Raw genomic sequence first — 13514 nt, 5'->3', positions numbered from 1 at the left:
AAAGGCTTCTGTGATATTTCAGGAACTCTGGATTTAGCTGCTAGTGGGGACTGAAATAATCATGACCCTGCAATACACTGCATTCTTAGACACACAGACACACACACACACACACTTACTTGTCAAAAAAGCATCTAGCACCACTTCTCAATTGTCTGAAGAGTTAGGGTTTAGCACCAACACTCGATCATCTCTGCCGACTCTGTGGTCGTTGATCGCTGTAGAGAAAGATAAGGAGGTAATCATCAGTGCATTGAGTTTGAATTTGCTCTTATTTGTTTTCCTGATCTTTTACATTTGCTTTATTCCATCCAATCAGCACAAGTGCTGTAAAAACAGTCAGGCCTCGCAGCTGTGCCATCAATAATATCACAGACAGAGAGTCAAAAATGACTCCAGAATGAAAGAAAGCACTGTATTTTATAAAACAAATTGTGAACACTTAAAAACGGACATGCAGTTTGGACAAACCTACTCATTCACATTTATTTTTATTATTAATATAATAATAATAATTATAATATAATTATTTAAATATAATGTTTTAGAATAAAAATAAACGTCACTTGTCTGCAACACTGGTGAGCAGGACAACAGTGAGAGGAAATCCATGATACTGGCTCTCACACACAATGGTGAGAGTTATTGTGGGGAGGTGTTTAAATAAACACAGGCCTGGCTCCCATAGAGACGTATTGGTGTGGAAAGCCAACTATCACATATGAAAACTGTAGCTTGGGAAAAACACTCCATCAGGAATACAGGGTAGATAAAGTGTTTTCAGGGGTTGGTATATCTGCATGTTTTTAGCAAGAGAAATATACATTTAAAAAAATATATATATCCTTTTTTTTTTTTTTTTTAAACATCCATGCAAGAATGTCGCTGACTGACAACAGTTTCAGTACCTAAAGTCTCTACTCCAAAATCCGACCACAAAGGATGAATGTCCTCTCCGAAGTTTTATTCGTGGCTGGGATGCAAAGAACATATCTTGTCAGGTTGCTCAGGGCAGGGAACTAGAAGCTGTGAACGCCACCACTTTGTTCACTTCAAGTTCAAGCGCAGATTCGCTGTTGTCTAAGGATGTCGGGAGTGGCCAGGCTATTGTCAGAGCTCCCGCTCTAGTCCAAACTAAGTACACCAGAGTTACCGACCGCTACAGTCTTTCATTCGGAAATTTAATCCCACGCGCAAGAAATCTGATCAGGTCCTGCAGTTCCCGCGGGAGAGCCGCGGGAACTGCAGACCTCAAATATAGGCCACGTACTTACTGCAGATAAATTTGGTTGGCAATTCACCTTTTAATGCTTAATCCTATTCTGTACACACACAGTTCAGTAATTTATGGGAGTGACAACCGTATTCTACAAACGAATTACCTCCCAAAAATTGCAGGTAGTGACAACCGCATTTACAAAAATTCTACAGTATGTATGGAACCGAACAGAACAACTAGTTGTTAATGAAGTATTTTTATGTGCATCAGAGATGTATCCCTCGTCGATGACTACTCGTGCAGGGACAGGGAAAGAGCTCATTTGTATTGCCAGATCCTCCTAGAAAAACAGCGAACAAGAACAATGCTATGCTAAAATTTTTGCCTAAAAAACTTTTGAAGACTGCCAGGATAGTTGTGGATAGTGGCTTGAATCATGTTTTTTCAGTGTGTATTCATACTATAACAACACGCACACAAATGCGAACCGAAACTTCCCTATACTACATTTCTGCATCTGCCATATCATACTCTGCTATAGCTTTGCTTTTACGAGAACACGTTTTTCAATACTAGTAATATAGATTTCTAGTAACGTGGAAACAGTACAGCACCCCGAAACTGATTCTTAATCGAACTTATTGTAAGAGAGAGAAATCGAAACACGCACACATTAGGTCTGATAACAGCAGCTAAATGGGGAACTCCCATGACTCAACCATGGAAAGGGCTTACCCCACAACCCAGACTCTGCCCCCTTTCTCTTGCGCAGTCTTTACGGTCAGGTGATCGGGGACGCCCACCTCAGTCACGGCACTGGGAATTTCTGAAAGTGTGCCGTCATCGATAAACATATGCACAAACATATGCACTGTAAAATTACAGTGGGTTTTACCAAAATGCACTGACGTTGATCAGACTGGAGAAAACAGTTGGCTTGCGGTGCAATTGATTATAAAAGTGAATGTGGTCGTGTGGTTATTGGTTTATTGTAAGTCATCGCATCAGCATTCTCGTTCACGCTACAACCAAGAAGAGCTGTTTTCTAGAAATGCCATGTGTATTTCCTCAAACATAGGTTCAAAACCTCTTTGAAAGTAATTTAAATTTCAAATCCCTTTTGATTCTTAAATGTTACAACGATGACATCATAATTAGAAAATTCCCCCATTCACCCCCGCGTCGACCCTCAGCTTGATAAAAATCCCCATAACAATAAACATCAAACAACTATTCCAGTCACTGGCTTGGTCGTCACACTTACCAGATGAGCACCTAAAAACACCAAACCAATTGAGGGCTATATCTGTGGGCGTCTCCAACCAACCCTGTCCAATCAAACTACACCAAAAAAAACCCTTCAGGAAACAACCGTGTCAACTAACCAACCATACAGCTGGACCAAAAGATTTGACATCTGAAGTGATGTGTACTTTCTCTAAAAAAAATATCCCAAAACTGATTCAAGTAATGATTTGCTTTTGAATGAATAAAGGACTGACATCAGTAACATGGCAATGTGAAAACAATACCAAAAGAAGGAGATTATTTTTAAAATAGTGCTACGGGTTGTTGAATGATGTCATCCCCCTGAATGACGACACCATCCTCATTCCTGCCAGAAACTACCACAAAGCTACTCGGAGAGCCAAAACAGCTGAGAACACAAGTATACAGAAAAGAACGACATGGAATGGAATCAAGGAATTGCAGTGTAAGCCTGGAGAGGGAGAACAGATTGGAGGTAGGTAAAGGAGAGGAACTGGGGAAATGGGAGAGCTGGAATGTTCCTCAGTGAGCAAAGGGGGACAGTGGAAGAGCCTGTGGGTGAGCGCTCACATTTGGTCATTACATAACCCACCTCAGATAAAGATCACACTCAGAGGTACAAGGAAACACAACGTCACCATAAGCTTGCGTCTGTTCCCTTTCCTTCTGTGTGTGTCTGCCTCTGCCAATGCCAATGATGCAAGACTGAATCGTCACAATGGCGTCGCTGCCTTTCAAACCCACACTAGTAGCCTCCACACAAACATGCGCACGAGCAACAGAGTGTACATCCTGATCCAGAGAGGGAGTTCAGCTGAGGACACACACACATGCTCGCTTCTAGATGACGCTCTGTCCAAGCCCTCACCCACATGTAACTTCGCGACAACCTTCCCTCAACCTTGCACCACCCTTCCAAAAATAACACTACAATAAAACCTTTCACAACTGGCCTCATTACGCTTTCAGAATGTCACAACTGGATTCTATGCAGAGATCATGATTGTTTTCCCTGCTCTCGTTTTCAACCTAGTTCAACACTGCTGATTTATGGTTGCCAGACAGACAATAAATCCATTGGGATGAAGCGTTTAATGATAAGCACTGACATCACAGGCATTGATATGATATTGATGTTCAATAAACACTAAATGTTCATATCCACATTCACTGTATATGCAAAGTGCATGTTTAAATGAATGTGCTGTTGTCCATCTGGTATCAGCTGTTAATGAATAAATATGTAGGCTAATATATAAACCAGGGAGGATTTGTGGTGTATAAAAATGTTGAGGAAACTTTGTCTTATTAGTAGGGAAGGACGACCCTTATCTGAATACTCACTTTCAATCCTGATGTGACACCAAAATCAGCAATTTTACTCAGTGAATAGAATCCTGAATTCAGGTGTCAGTCACAGTATGACTCGTCTCAAAGAGAAACATGATGCTTTTCTTAGTAACTATAGTGGTCATGTCCTGTTAGGAGAGTAAACATCCATGCTGTCACTGTGGTGAGCACTGCTGAGAAAACACCCTTAGTCATTACCTTGAACGAGGTGATTACTGACACTGATGTTACTCATAAAAGGAGAAGTCAACATAAATGCCATTCACAAACCATTTTACTTCCATAATGTGTCATTTTTCTGAATGAAAGAAGAATATTCAGTGAAAAACAGATTTAGTGATCTTGATCATTGGCTACTAGACCATTTCAGAGGTAGAGTGAATTATTAACACAAATTAACACTAATGTGTTCATATTAGTGATGCACCCACCGATATGAAAATTTTGGCCGATCCCAATAACCGATAATTCTTTATATTTAAAAGCCGATAACCGATAATTGGCCAAAAAATTTAAATCAAAATTAGATAATTTTTGAGATCCTGATTACAAAAACAAAAGTCTCACCATTAAAAGCCATGTCCCAAGCATACATTTATAATATTGTGTAGCCTTAATGACAGACTTGCGCTGTACATTGTACTTAACTGTATTTTCCTTTTTGAAGCGATTTCAATCATATTTCAAGCAATTCAAAACCATAATGGCGGACAGTATGTATCTGAAGTGTCTCAGCTATAGGGATGGGTACCGAAACCCGGTATTAAATTGACCCCGGGGCTAAATTTTGAAAGACCGGTGTATCGATAAGCTCTGACGTTAACGGTTCTGCTATCGGTACTGGAGAAATTATGAAGAAAATACACGTGCATTTATTATTGCTATATAGACATTATCTTGCAGATTCTATCTCGCCAGAGTCGCCAGCTGTTTCTATATGCAATAATATTAGGACATTTGTCCATGATGCATTTTTGCTTTCGCAAGAAGAGAGATCGCGCTCACGCAGAGAAGCTACAGCGCGCGCAGCCGCTCACATGAAAGCCCTGTTTAGCCTAATGGTGACGATTGAGGAGAGAACTAAAAAACTAAACGTCTGCATACACTTTAGGCCTGTGCTTTGATATTAAGCTAATTTTATTTTTGATTTTGATGTTGGCTTTCAAGGATCATCAGAAAGAAGATATCTGAGGTAAAACTATTAAAAACTTGCCGCGTTTCGTCTGGCACACCTTCATTCTCTTCACAGCTGCGCGCGTTCGTTCCTCCCTAAACTCAAACTTAAGGTAAGAATCAGCACAGTCGGTGATTGTTGTAAAATGCAGTCTTTACTGTTGCTAAATTGCAGTAAATGTTTGAAAATTATCAACGTTTAAAACGTTGAAAGCACAATAATCCGCGCAAGAGACGCTGTTCCTCAGGCTGAATTGCGGCGCGCGCTTCAAAACGGATCGCAAATAGACAAACAAATTACACGTTGGGCTTCAGGTGCACGTCCAAAAGATCAAATACACACAATAGTATGTTAAAATTACCGGATTGGAGTGTGTTTAGCTACATACATGCAGTTTATATCGGAAGTGTACATGAACAGCTGGGAGAAAATACGATGTGTGTTAATATCTATTGTCTTAAAGTGACAGCAGTCACCTTCTGACAATTATGCCATCAGTGTTAATCAAACAACAAAATGCAAAGAGAAAATCACTCACAGCACTTCTTCTGAATATAGTTAGCTTTAATAAGAGTTAATCTATTAATTTATACTGTGAAAACCATGCAGTGTCACTTTACATTTGGTTACTTAGATTTCTTTTATAGGCTAGGCCTATATTACTTACATGAACACAATGACAAATGAAAGTACTTTATTTCATTTGTGTCTTTGTTTTATTGTATTTGGCAGTTTGTTTCTTTGTTCATATTCTTACTGTATCTTATATAAAACACCAAAAATGCCAGACACTATATAATATAAAGCAAAGTTAATTCAGCTCTCTCTCTCTCTCTCTCTCTCTCTCTCTATATATATATATATATATATATATATATATATATATATATATATATATATATATATATATATATATATATATATATATATATATATATATATATATATATAACAAAAAGTACCGATAAGAATACCGTTAAAGTACCGGATCGATAAGCAGTATCGGTACAAGTAGTAATACCGTTAAATCCTTAACGATACCCATCCCTACTCAGCTAAAGGAAATAATCCATTATTTATCGGGTTTAAAATATTGGGTAAATTTTCTTATCAGGCCGATAACGATAACATTAAAAATGAACATATACCAGCCGATACCGATATGGTGGCCGATATATTGTGCATCCCTTGTTCATATTCACAGATCTCAAATGTCTTCAAAGTTGCAATGAAATGGAAGTGGCAAAAGATCTTTTCTTCCATATTGTGACATACATCATGGATTTTGCATGCGTTTGTATCCATCGGTCATTGAATGGATGTAGGCAGGTCTGAATGCGAGCTTGTAGTCAGTTTTAAGAATACAGGTGGAGTTTAAGCAGACTAATTAATTGGAGATGTCTGGCATAATTCACCAGAGAGAAGTCGGTCACCGAAATATTAAGTTATGACTTTCTAATTCAAAAATTGACCTATAAATAAATAAAAAAAAAATGTAAATGTATGACTCGTTCACAATAAGGTCAATAACATGCCTTAGAGTGAATTTTCATGCCAACTTTAAGACCTATGCTATGAAACATGTTCCTTTACCCTTTAAAGTTTATGAGAAATGTAAGAGTTCGACATAAATGCCCGTTCACACCAAGGACGATAACTATAACAATAACGATAAAGATACAGTTATAAAAATTGCTTTAAATATAAAAAACAGAGTCCATACTACAACTTTAACGGCACAGAGAAACGATATTGGTGGAGCACTTTCAAAATGTTTTTTTTTTTTTTTCTCCAGCTGATGAACGATAAAACATTAACAGCCAATCAGAATCCATCCTGGTTTAAAGAGCTTGAGCATTTAAAGTGGCAGACGACAAAACTGCAGCGTGTGCTTATAATAAACAAAACAATATTGCCCACTGATGCGGACATTAATATTAGTTATCATTATAGTTGTGGTATGACATATCTTAAGGCCCTCTCATTTTAAGATATCTTGATATCACCATATAGATGGTCAGGGAAAATTTTGCTTTTGTGTTTGTCTGGAAATGTGAATACCAACATGTGAGATTAAAGAAAGCAGAACAGATATGATAAGACAGGAAGTTGTCGTCAGAGCAACAGGAAGTGGGCCTCTCAATAGAGGGGAGGGTTTCTTAAAAGAGACTCAGAGGAATGAGGTAACATCCTGTGGAACATATTCTGTGTGTATGTATTTATGAATGGGCAGGCAAATAAAAACAAGGACTGGTTCGGTGTCTAGTTTCTCATCCTGTTAAGTCTCCTCAAGCTCGGCAGATGTTTTTGACGCGTTTCTGTCTGGGTCAGTCAACTTGTGTAATGCTTCCTTTGAGAAGTAGAGTAAAACTTTTAAGGAACAGAAAGAGTGACTGACGTGCCAGCACATTACACAACACACACAGCCCAAATGGCAAAAAGCTGAAAGACGAGTGCTGTGCGTGAATGGCAGTGACTCAGTATGCGAACGTCTGCTAGACATGAAAGTCTGGAGTGCGTCTGCACAGCCATCTGCGAGAAAACTTTTAATGTGCTTGGCTGCACAGACTGTACAAATGTGTCACCGTGTCATTGTGAGATGTCAGGAAACACGAGTTCGCTCTTTCATCGTCTTTTAACATTATGAATATGAAGCACTAGAAATAACCTTTCTCTGTAGCCATCAAAACATGTGAGCTTTTCATTACTGGAACAGTCAAACCTTGATCATCTCTGTCTTGTTTGTGTCTCATTAGCCCCCAAAAGTCCCCTCCTACATTCAAACTCCTCATTTCCCAGAAGCCAGTAATGCATTAGACAAACAAAACAGGCACACTTATAAGTTATTAGTAACAAAAAGGATCAATCACAAACAAGCTGGCTCCCAGGTTGATATGGCAACTGGCTGCTGTGGCAGTGAATGAAAACACTCATGTCTGAAGCTCAACAAAGTTGGAGAGGGATCCAACAGAGTGGGATGGAGAGTCACGTCTGGCATCTAAAACATTCCATAATTGAAATATGATAAAAGTTACAGACCATAAGCACATGGAAAATATGACTTTAAAGTTTGATAGAGGGAAAACAAGATGTTTGCGATAGAGGAAAACAATCCATCCTCAGTCAACCCCCCCACCACCACCGCCCCACATTATGACGCACATCAGCGATCTGTGTGTAGCATCCTGGCTGCTCACTCTATCCAAAAAACAACTGAGTCACAGAAACATGACTGATCTTTTTTGTTTCCCACCACTCTCTCTCTCCCCTCTCCATTCCTCTCAACCACACCCACTCTAGTTTCATTACTCCTCCCTTTCTTTTACTCACTTTCCCTTTTCCCCTCACTCTGGTTTTCTGCCAAAGTGTGAGATAACAGATAACAGTGTGAGATGACAAAGGAAAAAACAAGCCAGTCAGAAGGGAAAAATGTGTTGTCAAACAGTATCAAACTACTTTTCTTACTTGTTGCCTTTAATTACACCAACCAAGACCAACTCATCATGCTTAATAACAACATGTTCACAGACTCACACACTTTCTCTAGTAAAATTCCTTTAACTTGCCTACATCACTTCCTTTTACCACAAAAGTACGGTCCTGACATGGGAAAAACTCCCACACGCAACAGTTCTCAGAGCTCAATGGAATGAACGAGGAGGATTTAACAGCCTACATCCTTTTTTTTCTTTCATTTGGCCAGTCCTGAAATACCAGTATAACCGCACTCACGCAAACCCGGCTCAGTGTCATCATCAAGGGCTACAGTGATAAGCGTGCGTTGACTAAGCACTCCAACGAGCCAACTGACCTACATAATACATCGTTCCTTTCTGTCACAAGCACACACACAAAGTGTGCAACCTACACCGTTCCTCTCTCCACCTGTTAGGATAAAATTCACATCACAAACACACCCTGACAAACTGTTCTATCGTCACTCAAAATTAATGATGGGAAGATCGACTCATTTCTGTGAATCGGTTCTTTCAAATGGTTCAAACAATGATTCAGCGATTCTTTCAGGTCATGACCCAACTGTGCTTCAAAACAACGGTTCACGTACGTATTGGACATCCCTACTCAAAAGAATGTCCTCACTTATTCTCATACACACTTTCAACAACTAGTGACAGAATGTTTATATATTCACACCAACTTTTGTTTCTCATTTCAGTCTGGCCTATAGCTTTAACACAGGTTCACACCGTCACAATAAAGGGGCAGTGACGTTGCAATCAGGCGGTTGATTCAAAACACCCGCTGGTCTGAGGAGGACGGAGTCTCAGCAGCTGCTGCGCTCTCAACATTTACGCCACACAACTTCAAAGCGAAACAAACGCAGCCTCTCTGTTTTCATGTCAGTCTTGCTAATTGATCGGAAGTCCATCTTCAAAGGGATCTTCCTGTCCCCCATACACCCCCGTATTTATTCCACGGGTGTTTATGACCGCCCGTAAAATGCAGTGTCCCAACTTGCTCCCCAGATACTCTCAAGCAACAAACACCCAACTGTTTCACTGTAATTTCAAATGCTGTCGGCAATGTTTATTCATTGTCAACACAAATATTGCTCATAGTGTGTTACAGTGAAATTTCCCCTGCATATTCCCTTAACTCAGACAGCGGAATATGTTCAAACGCACATGCAAAGATTGAGAGAAAAACACCCCACCCCCAGGCAGGGCTGCAGGCTTGTTGTAGAAAATGATGCAAATGATTTCTTTTCAGGCAGACACATTCAGTTGAGCACGAGCAGGCTGAGGTAATCCATTCAACTTTACAAGACTGCCCAGCTCTGCACATCCCGCAGCAGAGCCCTGCCCTCACGTGTCAAACAAAGAGCAGTGGATCACATTACGATCAAATGGGTCAATGAAGTGATGCTCTTTTTTGGTTTGAATTTAAGTTATTCAAAAATAAATAAATGTAAAAAAATAAATGTGTGGAGATTATAAAATACAAATAGTGTTATAAGCAGTTTGGCAATCTTTTGGCAGAAAAATCATAACAGAAGACCTCTTTTGACTGCAACAAGGTCATCAAGACTTATATAAAACAAAAAAGTTTTTTGATAATGTTTTTAAATAATCTTTATATATATATATATATATTAGTTATTCTAAATTAAAATGTTTGTTTGCCTCATCCCACTGTGGGGATGGGCCGGGTCAGTTTACACAGTGAACCCAACCCCCCTCCATCCGGACACACGTGGGACTGAGACGCTACAACCTAAACAATTTCTCCCTGAACACCCCACTCACACAACACAGCCATATATTACAGTATCAAACGCCCGAGAATTAAACCATGCTTTGATTTGTTCAAATATCACGTTTGTCTAAAAACAAAAGGCCATTCATTGTCTCAAAGCCATGAGGTTGTGGACAGTAAAGAGTTAATGCGCGTGGGGAATGAGCGCTGATCTTCCGGTCACCGTTACTACAACGCTTTCATTCACACGGACTGTTGCTACCCTGTAATAAGGAGTGTAATTTCTTTCAGTCACGGACTACACTAAACTTTTAAATAGTCACGAGTTTACCATGGGGATAGCAACTATAAAACAATTGGAAAAAGAGATAGCTGACTTACCCTTAGTAGTAAAACTCGTTCAGCTTGCGTGTCCACTAGTGCTCCCAAAAGTTAGACGGGATCTGTTGGAGAACAAACGAGGACATCTTTTAGCTTTCCTTACATCTGGTTGAGAAGTCAGTTGTAGTAAACTAGAGAGCTGTCAGCGTGTGAAATGACTTAATTATGAGTGATCGCATATAAAGAAGCTTGAATTACAGGCGGCGCTTTTGTTATAAGCGCTGCGGGAATAAAATGCAGAAGCGTCGCGTCGACGCTGCCTGAGAACAAAAACAAGGGCTAAAACACGAAAGTGGGACTAAAATTCCTGTCAGTACCGGTGAATGTCGCGAGCGCAGTTTATCCGTAACTACTCCTTGGCGTGTAGAGGAATATACCAGTCCGACCAGGCTGAATAACAACAATAGTAATCCGCAAAATCGTTCGTTTTCTTAAATCCTTCGGTTTAAACGCCAAAAAGTCTGTTGGTTCTCTCCGCAGAGGGTGTGTTGCTGATATTTAATGTTGTCGTTGGGTAAGTATTCTTTCTCTGTAGCGAGCACAGAGCTATGTCTGTGAGTTAAGGCAGGGATCGAGTAGCGCTGAGCGGCTCTGGGGTTTTTTAAAGAGACACACAGCCCTGGCTGTGCGCGTACCCGCTCCACACAGAGGCGCACGCTCGATCTCGTTCTCTCTCTCTCTCTCTCTCCTCAGCGCCGCCCTCCAGAATCCTGACGTCAGCGCACGCGGCCCCGGAATTCCCTGACAGCGCAAACTGGTGCGTCTTCGCCTGCTGTCTTATTTAAGGCGGACTCGTGACTGTCCTACTCTCACGGCCACCCGGGACAGCAGTTCCGCCTTCTAACTATTAATAAGACTGAACACGATAATCACGCCTCATCATACAAAAATAATCGACAAAAATGTTTTACCAAAGACTCTCTATCCTCACCCATTCAAGTAACGTCATAAAGTACTTCATACCATAGATAGCCTTAGGACACGATATTCAGTAGATATGGGGCTAATAATAATAATAATAATAATAATAATAATTGTTGTTGTTAAAAAATATTATTATTTGCTTTTGTAATCTGTTGATTTCAATTTCATGCCATGTAAATAATATGAATAATAATAATGTGGTAATAATGATGATGATAACAATTGTTTTTATTATTAGTTGATTTTGTACTATGTTGAGTTAAATTTTATGCTATGTAAATAAAAAGAATAACATTATCATTATTATTATTATTATTACTATTATTATTATGGCATTACAAAAAAAAATTACAGATTACAAAAAACCTGAAAAATGAAATTAAACTAAAATAAACTTGAATCTGACGTTCAGATGAACTAAAAACAATTGGACAACTACATTACAGGATTTATCAGGACACGAAAAAATAACCTAGTTTATTTTATTTTTTATTTTTTATATAATTTCACAGAGAATAATGAACTGAGTGGTGGACGAGAACTGTAAACCAAAGAGGAGTAAAAATAGGACAGACATAACAGATGGATCAAGAAGTGCTGAACTAAAACAAAACAAAAGAAAAAAAGAAAGAAAGAAAAAGAAACAGACTGGACAAGAGTTATCCACTATTTTCTGACAAGTCACGACTGTGTAGTTTTTTTTTTTTTTTTTTTTAAGAAACTAATGCCATCTGCCATGTCAGGATGTTTCTCGACAATGTGTGAGGACAGCATGGTATGTCCATTTAATGGTGAACAGACGCCACATGCGTGTGTGTGATCAGCACGTTATATTTAGCAAGGTTAAATCAGTGGCATCGAGACAAAACAGGCCAGCTAAACCACGGGAGTGTGTCACGGGAACCAGGCCTCTTGGACAGCAGCGGAAGGACATCACACACACACACACACACACACACACACACACACACACACACACACACACACACACACACACACACACACACACACACACACACACACACACACACACACACACACACAGGTTTGTTTTTGTGAATTGTGGGGACATTTCATAGGCGTAATGGTTTTTATACTGTACAAACTGTATTTTCTATCACCCTACACTACCCCTACACCTAAACCTACTCATCATAGGAAACTGTGAACATTTTTACTTTCTCAAAAAAACTCATTCTGTGTGATTTATAAGTCTTTTGAAAAGTGGGGACATGGGGTAATGTCCTCATAAGTCACCCTTTCCTTGTAATATCTATGTCATACCCATGTCATTATACAAATTTGTGTCCTGATATGTCACAAAAACACGTGCACGCACACACACGCACACACACACACACACACACACACACACACACACACACACACACACACACACACACACACACACACACACACACAGGATGTAAGCTGCTCTGAGCACATCGCCTACCAAAACCAGGCAAACGTCGACAACAGCAGATGTGCGAGTACCTTCTTTGGGAAACAGTGAAGAAAATATTAATTTTCTTTTTTCTATGATACACAACCCTTATCACATTCACACCACTGTATCTTTGCTATTTAGAATTGTGTGTGTGGCTACGACCACATAATAGGATACGGCAGACAGGAAGAAGGGATATGACCACTGTGACCAGGGTGTGACGCCCTGTGATCTCTCCCACACACACCCACTCATTGTGCTCATGTGTGCCATTACACTAACATACTGCTGCTATTACACTCGATTCCAAGAGATATGTGCATGTTTGAGTACTTTAATTTCAGAGGAGGGCTTGTAGTTCCAATTGCTTGGCTCTGGCCTTATAATCAGGGAGGGACAGAGCTCAGTCTCCTGTTCTCACACTGCAGCTAAATATAGCAGCGTTCCCACGAGCACAGCACAATCCTGAACACACGAATATACAGAACTGAAGTACGCAGAACTGTCAGATGTGCAATGGCAGAAATGAGTGG

The 13514-nt window shown here is 39.8% G+C and overlaps 1 protein-coding gene across 8 annotated transcripts in view; it reads right to left on the bottom strand.

Annotated features, from left to right (window-relative positions):
- kdm6ba (lysine (K)-specific demethylase 6B, a) overlaps positions 1 to 13514 on the bottom strand; it is a 112324-nt gene that overhangs the window by 13619 nt on the left and 85191 nt on the right. For 3 of the 8 annotated variants that reach the window (XM_048185864.1, XM_048185871.1, XM_048185870.1), the window contains exons 1-3: positions 10928 to 11239; positions 10611 to 10672; positions 120 to 218 (exon numbers count right to left, since the gene is read on the bottom strand). The gene's annotated coding sequence lies outside the window, so the exon portion shown is untranslated. The other 5 variants (XM_048185866.1, XM_048185867.1, XM_048185868.1 and 2 more) reach the window with 3 other exon arrangements.

This window comes from Megalobrama amblycephala, linkage group LG3, assembly GCF_018812025.1.
Source record: "Megalobrama amblycephala isolate DHTTF-2021 linkage group LG3, ASM1881202v1, whole genome shotgun sequence".
Lineage (NCBI taxonomy): Eukaryota > Metazoa > Chordata > Actinopteri > Cypriniformes > Xenocyprididae > Megalobrama > Megalobrama amblycephala.
The sequence above is the reverse complement of the archived record's forward strand: the minus strand, read 5'-3'. Positions and strand labels throughout refer to the sequence as shown.